At 34.4% G+C, this 13,213-nt stretch overlaps 1 protein-coding gene across 1 annotated transcript in view; it reads left to right on the plus strand.

The window, feature by feature from the left end:
• The first annotated feature begins 4,321 nt into the window (after positions 1-4,321).
• Positions 4,322-13,213, plus strand: part of LOC150079464 (uncharacterized) — a 125,034-nt gene continuing 116,142 nt past the window's right edge. Inside the window, exon 1 of the mRNA XM_090384092.1 lies at positions 4,322-4,366. The gene's annotated coding sequence lies outside the window, so the exon portion shown is untranslated. The remainder of the gene's footprint in view (positions 4,367-13,213) is intronic.

A 13,213-nucleotide genomic window follows, 5' to 3' on the forward strand; every position in this document is an offset into this window, starting at 1 on the left:
GCCATGTAGTCAGCCAAAAGTATGCATTCTCCGAGTTTAAAACTAGCTTGTCATAATATCGTAGTTTAACATCGGTTTTTTGAAAATATCCATTCTTAATAATATAAGATCAAAAGAAATAGTTAATTTCTTATAAATTATTCGTTTTAATTTATGATTAAGTAATAATAAAAAATTATTAATAAACCATGAATTTTCATTATGGGATTCATTAATATTTGGGACCCGGTGATTTTTAAAGGGTAATTTAGAATATCTCTGGCATGTATAGAGATTGCAAGAGCAATTTTAAGCCACCATAACTTCAAAAAATTAATTAGTATCATCACATTCCTTCTTGTGTTCATACTTTAAATTCCGTATTATTTGAGTTTAATTAAGCCTTAACCATTGTAATAATGTTTATTACATTTCTGTTTGAGCAAGAAACAGCAGAGGTTATTATACTGTTTCTTGCTCAAACAAGAAACAGCAGAGGTTATTATGTTCAGTGTCTTAAGATTTCGTAGTAATCAGTGAGTGCGTTAACTGAATCAAGAGAATTCGTCAAGGCTGTACCATCTGCATTTAGATCGACTATTTTTGAGCTCTCGCAAGAAGGCCGTAAATTAATCATGTTCCAAAACACGTCCTTAATGTCCTCACGTTGAAGAAGGCCGGCCAGATTTAATGAATGGAATATAAATAGTTACTACAGATATATTAATTTATGCTTATAGTAATCTACTGTACGTTTTTATTTATTACACTTTGTAGAATTCGTAGTTTCATTACTGATTTGCTTGTTTCTGTAATCATGGAAAATCGTGATTCTAAACAAAATGTGAAAACAATCTTCCCAATTATCCGCCTATAAAAGCAGCACTTAAACATTCTAATTAGTTTCAAAATTATGACTTACAGTAACTCGATATTAATTGTTTAAATTTGGCAAGTGTGCCAAACATAAAACCCATTTTCAAAAAAAAACAGTAGAAAAATCAAAGCAAATGGAAAAAGTAGTTAAATCAAGTTATATTATATTTATTTGCTTTTTTTAATTCACTGCTGAAAAAATCTAAATCATAAATAATAATAGTAATAATAATCATACACATTTATTTGCTCCCTAAAAGTGTAATTTTTATAGATTTAAATTATAAAATATTTTCACAAAAATTTAAAAAATATATAATTTTAAATTAAAACTAGAAATAATAATCATCCTACCAACCTTTTAAATCACTGGCTGTGCCTACCTATGAGGAGTGGAAACAGACTGTATATGTCTTCTCCCTTGGTTCAATGACAAGGAAACTCGTGGTTATTTGCTTTCACAATATGAGATCGATGCATATCGAAGCAAAGATTTCTCATAGTCACATACCATCCTACTTGTGTGATAAAAACATACAACTTGTGTACATGAAAATAACTCATTAAGGAGGCAAAATCCCTTATCAACAAATTAAAATAAATAAATAATGATAGTAATAATGTGATCTTTATTCCGTTCCACAACAACTCGTTGGGGGTTTCTCTCCTTACTAATAACTTATTGTGCTATTAATAGCATAATAAGTTTTTATGCAACATAACATTTGCAACGCTCTTTACCTCCTCAAAAAGCACATCCATTATTAGACTAGCCAAATACAGTAAATACGTAATACGTAAATTCATTTACGAAGTAAAATATAAATGCTGTAGTTTATAAAATGACAAGAAAGGAGCTTCCAGTAAGATAATGGAATTAGTATTTCAGTATACAATACAGAAACATCTTGATGAAGATGAATTCCTAAAAGGATCACAACATAGCTTTGTTAAAGGAAAGTCTTGCCTGACAAACCTGGTTAATTTCCGAGGTGATATAGTAGTAGTAGTAGTAGTAGTAGTAATGGAGGCATGTGATGCAAGAAAGCCAGCGTATGAGCTTATGTAGCATCAGCCAAAAAAAAAAAAAAAAAAAATTTCACACATCCGTTCCCTCTAAAAGTTTGTCCAGTTCCTCCTTGAATTTATTTAAGCTATCAACTTCCACAACGACAGATGGAAGTTTGTTCCAGCAATTAACCACCCGCTGACTAAAATTCTTGCACATCTATTCTACAACTGTCTTTCCTCAGTTAGAATTTATGACCCCCCCCCAGGTTAATAATTTGAGCAAGCGGAAGAATCCCATCAGAATTCAGCATGCTCAACCCATTCAAGGCCTTATACACCTCAATCAAATCGCCTCGCAGGTGCCTAGTCTCCAGCCGCTGCAATTTGCAGAACTTAAGCCTTTCTTATTAAGAGGACCCCTTCGTTCCCCTTACCAATCTTATCCTCCTTCTCTGTACTAGCTCAAGCAACTCAACATCCTTCCTAAAATGAGGCCTCCAGACCTGTACGCAGTACTCAAGGTGTGACCTGCCATTGCTTTATACAAAGGAATAATCACCTCCTTTTTCCCTATTCGTTTTTTTTTTTGTTGTTGTTTTTTATCAAATGTATACAACAGGACGAAAAAAAAAACCAAACAAGCAGCGTGGCGAGCAAACATAATGTAATTTAAAATAAATAGAAACAATGAATTTGATGTAACAAAATAACAACAACGTTGTTAAGCCAGTTAAATGAAAATGGTCTGCATTCAGATGAGACAGAAGTTTCCATGCAGATGAATTTTTTTTGACGAGCAAAAAAATGTCTTCTTGGAGATCCAGTTGATATTTTCAGACAAGGAAGATGTTAATGAAGAATTTCTTAACGTCTGGTTTAGAAGGAAGAATGTAAATGTACAAAGTGCGTCTGAAAAGTAATGAGACAAAAATTCTTAAAAAGAATAAAATATTCAGAAAGAATTTATTATGAATATTTTTGATTCGGAATATCTCTACAAAAAGAAATTGCATGGGGCGAAATCTCCTATCGGTTCTTATCGGCCGATATGTCTGCGCAAAGTGGGTATCCAACCAGTTGCCGACCGGGCTAGCCAGGTGGGTAAAGTGCCTGCCTGGCAACTCAAAGGTCGCGGGTTCGATTCCCGCCTCGGGCTTGGATCAAAGTACTGCAAAAACCTTGGGAGGTGCACTATGGCCACAGAAGCCGATGCGCCAACAACTACCAAAAAACCAAAAAAAACCATCCAACCAATTACGAATTTCAACGGAGAAGTGCGAAAGGAGTCACCATCGTGAATAAAAATCGTTTCACCTGTATTTTCTCATTGCTGAATTCTTGGAAGAACAAAGTTTTGAAGTATTTCTGAGCATCACCTCCGACCTCGCATTGCATCATGGAGAATACTGTACAAGCAATTCTGACAGATTACACTGCATTCAATCATCATTTCGCAAGCAGCACTGGCAGTTATCTATATTGACAAGACCAGCAACTTGAAATAGGTCATCAGATCTTCAAAACGTTTCTTTGCTTAATAAAGTTGAACTGATTAACCCTTCAAACAACGCCTTCGTGGTAGCGCAGTGGTTAAGATCACTGTCTTTCCAAACTATGTGGTAACTCTTGGGTTCGAGTCCCATCAAGACGTAATAAATTTTTAGAACTGTGTCGGCGTCTCGGAAGCGGATCGCCTGGTTTCTCCTCCTTCCTTGAAACCTCTGATTTTTCATCCGCAAAACAGGCACACCGATCATAGAATAAATGCAAACTATAGACACATTCATTCGTCTTAGTGGCTTTTATGCAGAAAAAAAAAAAAAAAAGCAGAAGAACAAACAAGGTCCGTTCAAAGGGTGTTCCAGTTAGTTAAAGTAACATTATCTCAGGACCCCATAATGCCATCTCAGAAGGAATTCTTAAGCGAAACTGCATGTGCTGACCCAACTGCACTACCAGACGTACGGGTACTAACGCTTACTTTTTGTCTACAAAACATCGCACGCTTTAATAATATTCGTATGTTACTGGAAAATACTACTAGGATGTTCAACAAGCTGAAAACTGATGCACCTCCATGATGTGAAAGTAAAGGATATAGGAAGCAAATCCGGAAAAGTCTTGTGTCACATCACCCAGTGTTAGCACCTTCTAGGAAGAAAGCTGTTAGCATCATCCTAATCGGATGTGACGTCACGGGAAGAGGACTGTGACCTACAGACACCGGCGACGTGGAGGTAAAGGGGTGAGTGTTAGGGGAAATCAGAATTATAGACAAAACTTTGTCGGTGAGACTGTTTCTTTTTGGTGATTGTTATGATGAACATGAGCAATGTTGCGGTTGGGCATATGGGCTTACGGACTTAAATAAGTCCCTGGCTGAGAGCATTTTCTGAACTAAACGGCAAACGCAAGCCTGTGCTAATCCTCTTATGCAAATTAAAGAAAGACTTCATTTTGCGTAGCTTCTCAGGTCGGCCAATGCCAAACCAGTATTGTGGTAAGTATATGCACCGTGAATTGTGATTATGATATGTTTTTGTGTATACGTGTACAAGTAGTAGTTACTTTAAGCTATACAGGTAACTACTTAGGTGGCAATAAAATAATAATTGGCATGTAGGACGTCATTATCATTGTTTGCACTGAGTGACAAAATATCCTGTTTGGGCTGTTTGTTAAAGAGAAAAAAAGCAGTTCCCTTTTGTTTATAGTGTCAACATTGCTTGAAACACATTGTTATAAGTTGCGTAATCATTAACAAAAAATGCAACAGAAACTTAAAATTAGCTACCAAATTAAGCTGAATAAAGTTTTATTTTACAACCCGCTTGCGTTTTTGTAACTACATAATATTAACAATAATATACATTATATATATAAAAACAGTATGTCCTTTCAATTTCTTCAGCTTCTACTTTCAGTATTACCATGTTCCCGATAACCTAACGATTATTTAACCTCGTGACTCATAGTACACCATTTGTAAAGCCTCCACTCTCACCACCCAAGAATTTGGGTTACAAATTAGCCATCGTTTACAACACGCAATCCGTGTGGGTGTGTGGACATGTTTTATTTTATTTATTATTTTTTTTTTATTGTGCAAAGGTCAGTACATAATGATCAAGTGCAGTGTGGTTAGCCATGCATCATCTCGCAACGTTAATGGTCAGACTCAAGAGAACTTTTCTTCAGATGTAATCTTGCAAAAAATATATCAAGTGCCCGGAGCCACTTAACATAGTGGTTTCATATCCTATAGAATTGCTGCTATTTATATATCAAAAATAAATAAGCTTACTTCTGATATATATATATATATATATTTATTTTTTTATTTTTATTTTTTTTTTTGACACCTCTGGCTGTTCAATTTTTATTACGCATTTATTTGACGTTTCTTGCGAGCTGGCATTTTGCCAGGTGGCTTTGCTCTTTAGCGCGTGCGTCACCTGGCACGTAAAGTTTACCAAGTGGGAAATAGCACAGAATTTGTTATGACATTCCCAAAGGCGTATGTTCTATTATTATTATTTTGTCAAGTGAAAATATACCAAAAATATGAGAAAAGCAAAAAAAAAATAAATAATAAAAATAACGTGCAATACTAGCGAGAAAAATAGGTAGAAACAAGCCAAGGATTTTAAAAGTTCCACGGAGGAGAGATGATTTATTTTTTCTTTAATAGTACAAAGTAATCGTTGTACCAGTTCTTCAGTATTGGCGACCTTGATGCAATGCGTCATAATCTTGAAAAAAAAAAAAAAAAAAAGAAAAAGAAAAAAGAGAAATAACTGAAAAATAACAGAAGTGTAGCTTCTTATCTACGCTCTCTGCCGGCTTTGTTATATGTGAATTATGGATGTAAATTGAGTGTGCTGTAAAGGTCGGTTTGTCGGTTGTGTGAAATCAGAAACCAAATTAATTTAACCGTTTTAAGGAAAATATATACGCATTACGACCTTAGTTACACGAGCTTCGGCTCACCCTGATAAAATTTGGCGCTCTTAAATTAGAATCTTGCTGTTTGCATCTCACTCTACAGACTCAAACAATGCTTTTATCTGAATGACAAAACCAATAACAAAAGAATACCAATGACAAAATGGATCCATATGCAATCTGGAGCTCTGTGTTTGTCATTAATTAATGCTATTGGTGTAATTGGCATCCCCCCACTTAGCTCAACTAATCTAACCTAACATAGCTTAACATGAAATATAACTTGTTTAGTTAATTTCGTTTTTTATTAATTAATTATTTATTTCATTATTTATTTATTTATTTCATTATTTATTTATTTATTTATTTATTTCATTAATTAATTAATTAATTATTTGTTTCATTAATTAATTATTTATTTCTATTTATTTATTTTATTTTTGGGTTTTTTTGCTACCTGTCGAGGCAGAAAATTTTCACAATGTCCCGTGAATCTAAATTTAGAATTAAGATTAACTTTGCGCATATCGTGACTTTTTTCAAAATACAAATTAGTAACAACCCAGTCAATATTGGTGAAGTTATTTACTCCCCCCCTCACACACACAGAGATTATTCACGATGAATAATCTGACTTAAAAGTACATCCAAAAAGCAAAGAAAGAAAGAAAAAAAGAAACAAACAAAAACGTTCATATTTCAAACTGTCCAATTCGATATCACCCAAGGCTGCCAAACGTGTTTTCATATTCTTAGCCAAAATCTCCTGGATTTCAGTACGTTTTGTTTTTTAAAAAAAAATTAAAAATAAAAATAAATGTAAAGAGAAGTTTGCCAAGTCTGCAAACTTGATGGGTGCCAATAAATATCCTGTTTTAGTTGGGAAGAAGTAAGGTCATGTCTTAGAGCAAGTTAAGCAAACCGGATTGTTAAGCTATATTTATTAGGCGTTATGTTTTTATTATTAATTTATTAGCATTTTTTTTTTTCGTTATCTTCATTAGTAAATCGTGTGCACTGAAAACTGTCATTTTATGCAATCTGATGTTTTTGCAGAAATATCAAGATTGCATTTTGTTAGATAACGATAACTTCTGCTGGTGAAATATCTTTCTAGAAATTGGTGAAAATTATACTTTAGCAATTATCCATAGGACTGGAGAGAAGCATTCTACGCATGCGCATGGCATATGCTTGGAGCTTTTTATGAAATAAAAAAGTATTTTTTGTTCAGTAAAAAGTAAATAGAATTTTAAAAAAGTAAACAGAATTTTTTTTAAATGTAAAAAAAATATATATGTATTTTTATTTGGAATTTGAAAAAATAAATAAATAAAATATATAAGTACATTTTAATAATATTATACTATATTTCAAAACTAGCCATGGTGATTATTTTTTTAAAAAGGTGGATCTACAGACCATGCTAAAAATATCTCGGTTAGACAAAGTCACCAATATAGAAGCCTTGAAAAGAGCAGGAAGAAAACGTGAATTCTTGAGTTTAGTGAAGAGAAGTAAAAACTGCCTACCTGGGACACATCCTTAGAAATGAGAAATATAAACTACTCCAAGTAATAATAAAGGGGGAAATAGAGGAAAACACATTTACATTTATGAATTAAAGTGGTCCCAGCCAAGCTATGGCAATCCCGCTGTCAGTTATACATAATTTAGCAGTACTCTAATATACTCCCTCTCCTGTTTGCCCAAGTACAGGGAAGAAAAAACTGTCTTGACCAAAACAGATACATATGAAAAAACAGAATAATCAAATTACATATAATTAAATTTCAGACAAAGTCCAAACTTCATCGCAAAAAGCTACATATTTTCAGAGTCTGTTGGAAAGCCAGCAGCACAACGAGCTGCAGAGAACAGAAATGCCAGCACAAGGAACTGGAGTTGCAGAGGATATAGCAGGCTCATGCCTCAGCCAAAGCAAAGATTTTCAGAAAATAGAGGGAAAGAGAGAGAGAGGAGTGGGGAGAAGGAAACTTTCATGTCTGGAAAACACCAACAACTGGACTGGCAGATCAGCTGAGGATCTTTTTCATCTCGCCCAAGAGGTACAGCGTGGTGATCGCCAACCTCCAATAAGGAAACGACATCAAAAGAAGAAGATATTTCAAAACCATTTAAATCAAGATATGCTGACTTAATGAATATTTTATGTATTCTAAACTATTATAATGAACACGTTTCCTTCCTATGATAAAGAGGAGCTTCTGGCTTGTCCATAACATATGAAATCCGTCTAGACTCTGGAGCGCCATTTTTCATCAATATAACTACACAAAAAAATTTTAAAACTTGCCACTTGGGCAAGTGTATCCAAAATGTAATTATATATTATGCATATGGTAAATTTAGAAAGCATCAACCACTGACGCGTAGCAGAAAATATTCTGAGTGCCATCTAGTGGCACATATGCATAAGGTTGCTGATGCCTGCTTGGTCTAGAGTCTAGACCAAGGTGCGCGAGACAATCCGCAAGAAATCAATATTTATTAATTATGAAAACTAGTTTTTTTGAAACGCAATTGAAAATAAAAATTATAAATAAATGTTTTTTAATACTTCAATATGCGGCTTTGTTTGATCGCGTGGCTTTATTTGATCATGCCATCGATCACGCACGTTCAAGTGCATGTACCTGAATTTTGTACATTTTGTACCTGAACTTCAATTTGATTTTGTTTTGTATTTTTTTATTTGTGATCTTTTAAAATTATATGTGATTTTAGATATAATGACTTCCATGTAAATGATTTATAAATAAAAAATATATTTAACTTATATATTTAATTTTTTATTCCGGGGTGCGCGCTAGTCCTTTTAAGTAAAATAAGGGTGCGCGACCAAAAAAGTTTGGAGCCCGCTGGTCTAGACAAATCTAACCAAACTGTAACTTGTCTAGCTTGTTAGAAAGAAAGAAAGGATAGTAATTGTCATTCGTTACCACTATACCACTGGGTCAGCTACGAGGACTGAATGTTTAATGAAGGAGAAATTTTTATATAATTGTGTTATGTTTTAAATATTATATTATTCATTTGTAATATTAATAATATATTTCATAATTTATTAATAATGGTAATATATAATTTCTGAATTTTTTAAATTTTTTTATTTATTTATTTTTTTATTTTTTATTATTTTTTTTAAATTTAGCCGCCAGAACGCTTTTGAATGTTTTTTAAAAGTTAATTTATCAACCAGAACTCGTACATACTATTCACAAAAAAGTTGCAAATCATACAAAAAAGGAATCAACACTGTTCAGCTCCTTGCTGACCCAACTACAGGATTACACGTTACCTCCATCATGAAGATGGCCAGTTATTTGTTCTGTAATTTTCTTAACCGCTTGGTAATTGTGAATACTGTATTTACAATGAAATTCAAAAGGACAATGAAAACTCCACTTATTTTGAAAAATTAGTAAAAAAAAAAAAAAAAATGTTTCAGTCAATTTTATAAATGTAAACCTTACATTTTTAATCTCTACAGATTGAGCCACATAGCTAATAACATCGAAAATATTAATCCAATTAGACCTTGGAAGAAAATATCACGTAGGCATAAATTTGTTGAGTTTTCTCTTCTCTTAGATGGGAAACAGGAATATTTTTATGCAAAAGTGGTAGGCATCAGTTTGAAAGCATGATGAGCGTAGTCTGAAAGCAGACTTACTTTAATTGAAACTCTCTGTCCCTAGAAATTAATTACAGCAACTATCAATATAACATCATTTATAACTGAATAACAGCATTCAGCTGACAGAGTTACTTGTTTACTCCAAAGTGTCTGACAGCGTGCAACAAACCAGACGACTGAGTGCGATCAGATATAACTAATAACAATCCACAAATGGCCACCATCCATTAGAACTAAAAGAAAAAAAAAAAACAGTCTAAGAAAGTCGCCTACCTCGTATTTTACTGAGCATATCGGTATTTACATTGAAACCATATACGCTTCATTGGCAATCAGCTCTCTCCAACAAGGGACGGTTTATAACACTGACTGCAGATAGTGGTACTAATGGTACCAATATCAAACTAGCGTTGTCTTAATAAGACCATAAGAACGACCGTTAAACAGAAACAGTTCTCAGATTCAACCCTTCGACCTGTTTCACTGTAAACCACACTGTTTAACTGTAATCTCAGAGGCAGACAAACACCTATTCGACATTTCAGCCATATCCTCCCGACCTTTCTACTGGACACCGAAAACCTCTTTTAAAAAGACTTAAAAAAACTAAATGTGAGGCCCTGTTGCTGAACCCCTTTAAAAAGAGGCGGAGCAAGGAGTCAAGTGAAGCTAAGAAAGAGAGGAACGGATAAACAGATGAAGCATAGTGGTTCCCAGTTCCCTAATCAATGGCCTGTGCCATGCTGATCTTCCAGATCAAGGGACTCAGACTGATCAAACCCAGCTGAGAGAAAGAGTCCTGACACGCATCAAAGCCCAGAGCAGCCAGGACCCTAACTGTTCTTCGGTAAGAAACTTTTCCACAATGTGAAACTTATACTTTTCATAAAATAGAAGAACGCTATATTAATCTGACTATCTTGATATAACTATATTTGTAAACTTACCATATATGTAACTTAAAATGTATTAAGTTTCTTGAATGGGAGGGCGATTAAAAGACGTTATGCATGTAAACTTAAGCAACCTCAACTTTAAGTTCTCCAGATCGGAGAAAGGTCCTTAAGTTTTGAACTTTATTAAACGATGTTTGTTTTAATTTATTTCTTAATTTTCTGACCTTGTTGAGATTGATACAAACTAACCTCTTATTTAAATTCATTATTTTATATTGTTATTCAGAAATAGTCATCTAACTCAGGACCATATTTATAAATTTTCGGGCACTAGACAAAATATTCATACACGGAGCCTAAAGAAAATATCAGGATTTAAGGGTTCCTGAAAAAAAAAATTAAGTAATGTTCAAAACATTAATTTGAGGCTATTATTTTTATTATTTTTTTTTTAAAATTAAGATCCAAAGAAGTGGTCGAATTCTATCACTTACATGCACCTGTAATCAAAATATAATTTAATTGATGCACCAGCAACTGCGCTGGAAATTATCATAGTCCTTACCAAATTACAGTCTTTAGACTGTAATTTGGTAAGGACTTTGGTAAAGACTGTAATTTGGTAAGGACTTACCAAATTACAGTCTTTAGACTGTAATTTGGTAAGGACTATGATATTACCTTACACCTTACCTTACCTTACAGTCTTTAGACTGTAATTTGGTAAGGACTGTGATAATTTGTAATGACAATGCAATTGGGTTAAGGATAAATTGCATTCCCCTTCCTTTATTCCTTTATCGAATTACAGTCTTTAGACTGTAATTTGGTAATGACTATGATAATTACGGTCTAAAGACTGTAATTTGGTAAGGTCTATGATAATTTAGGTGTAAATTATATCCTGTTCTGATAGAGCTAATCATCGAACAACTTGTAAAACAGTATCTCTACAGAAGAGGGACTTAAAACCTGTGGTTATGTCGATGCTATTACACCATCCTTGGTGAATTGGATTTAAATTTATTTTCAGCAATGATATGCTCTCCCAACTAGATGGTCACAATGACAATGCAATTGGGTTAAGGATAAATTGCATTCCCCTTCCTTTATTCCTTTATCAAGCGATCACTTCTCAAAAAAGGCATCGAGCTTTTTGAGAAGGTCCAAAGAGGTAAATCTGCAAAAGGGCACCCATGTGAGGAAAGACTTCGAATATGGAGGTTACAGAGCTTGGCAACTAGGCGCCTTAGAGGAAGCTTGAATGAGGTCTATAAGGCTGTGAGAGGAGATAGTAAAGTGAGTGAAGAAGAAATTTTCACTGTTATAGCTTGACCGCTTAGACAAGAACTCTGGGGACGTGATTTACATAACATAAATCGCCCAATTAGAAATCAGTCGAGTGAAAATGTTTATTTACTTTCAGTTTGGATACCATACATAAATGTGTAATAGTGTCGCGTACCGCTTGCAGTACGAATCGGTACCATTAGTACGACGGAACAACGTGGCCGAGCGGTCAGGGACGAGGACATAGTAGCACACGCTCTTTCAGTATCCGTTTTTCAAACTCGCGTGACTGCTGAATATCGTTAACGATTGTATTCACGATTTATTGTAAAAACTTCTCTTGCCGAAATATATAAACAAGAACCCTAAAATTCCAGTATTGCATCTGCGCTTGGGCAGCTCTTGCACTGCGCCATTTCTTTTCTAGGCAGTTAAACTATATAAACGAACTAAAGTCCATAAATTCAAATTACGAAGGTTTAGACTGGATTGTAGGAAGTTTTCTTTTAGTCAGCTACTTGTTAATTATTTGGAATAAGTTACCTCCGCGGATAGTTGAGGATGACAACTAGGGTAAATTCAAAGGTCAGCTGGATAGACATCTATTTGAGGAAGGCAACACATGGGTCGTTTATTTTTTTATATATTTTGACTCTACGGCGTTTAAAAAGCACAGGCCCTGAGCACAGTGACAATGCTAATATTATTTTACATTTCTCAATTTTCCACATCCATCAAAACATTGAACCCACTTAACCTTAACGACAGTGTTCGTTATGTACTGTATTCTGTGTGATCAAGCGAACTAGAATGTATAAATTCTCAGCAAAAAATGTCATCTTTATCTGTATGGTGATATCACAAACTAACTTAATAATCGGTTTCGGAATATTTAGAAACCATTTCCCACAGTTCTCAATGAACAGAGCCTCCTGACATCTCGCCTTTAAGCTTTCCCTCTTTTTGGGCGTTTTTTGCATCATTCATTCATTCATTCATTCAAATCTTCTAAAGAGCGACCACAAGAACCAATCAAAAACAAGAAACTCTTTGGTAAATATTCTAAGTGTGAAAAACGTAATGAGATACGTACAGATACTTAAGAAGTTTCTTTACGTATCTCATAAATAGATGGAGGTTGCATTAAAGAATGCGGATTTTATAAAACTTAAAAACTAGAACGTTTTAGATTGATCCTGTTAGTGACGGAAGCTCTTTAGGTTCTATAAATAAATGTCACACTAGAGTCACCCGGAACATTGGTTCAACCTACCCAAGTGTGTATTATGTTTGCGAATTGCGTGTAGTCGATTTGCCTGTTTTGCTGGACGAAAAACTCAAGTTTCCGGAAAGGAAACCTTGCTATCTACGGCTGAGACTAACTAACTCAACCACAGAGCGAAAAGAGTCCATAAAAGTTCCTCGCGTTATTGACGGGATTCGAACCGGGCCTTTTCCACTCGGTGTATGAAGGACGGTGACAATACCACTGTGCTACCGCGCAGACTTTTGCTCTATAGATGTCACTGAGTGGAGCCATTCACAAAATACGTAA

Source organism: Mastigoproctus giganteus, chromosome 10, assembly GCF_048544385.1.
Source record: "Mastigoproctus giganteus isolate SK-2022 chromosome 10, ASM4854438v1, whole genome shotgun sequence".
In the NCBI taxonomy this organism is placed as follows: Eukaryota; Metazoa; Arthropoda; class Arachnida; order Uropygi; family Thelyphonidae; genus Mastigoproctus; species Mastigoproctus giganteus.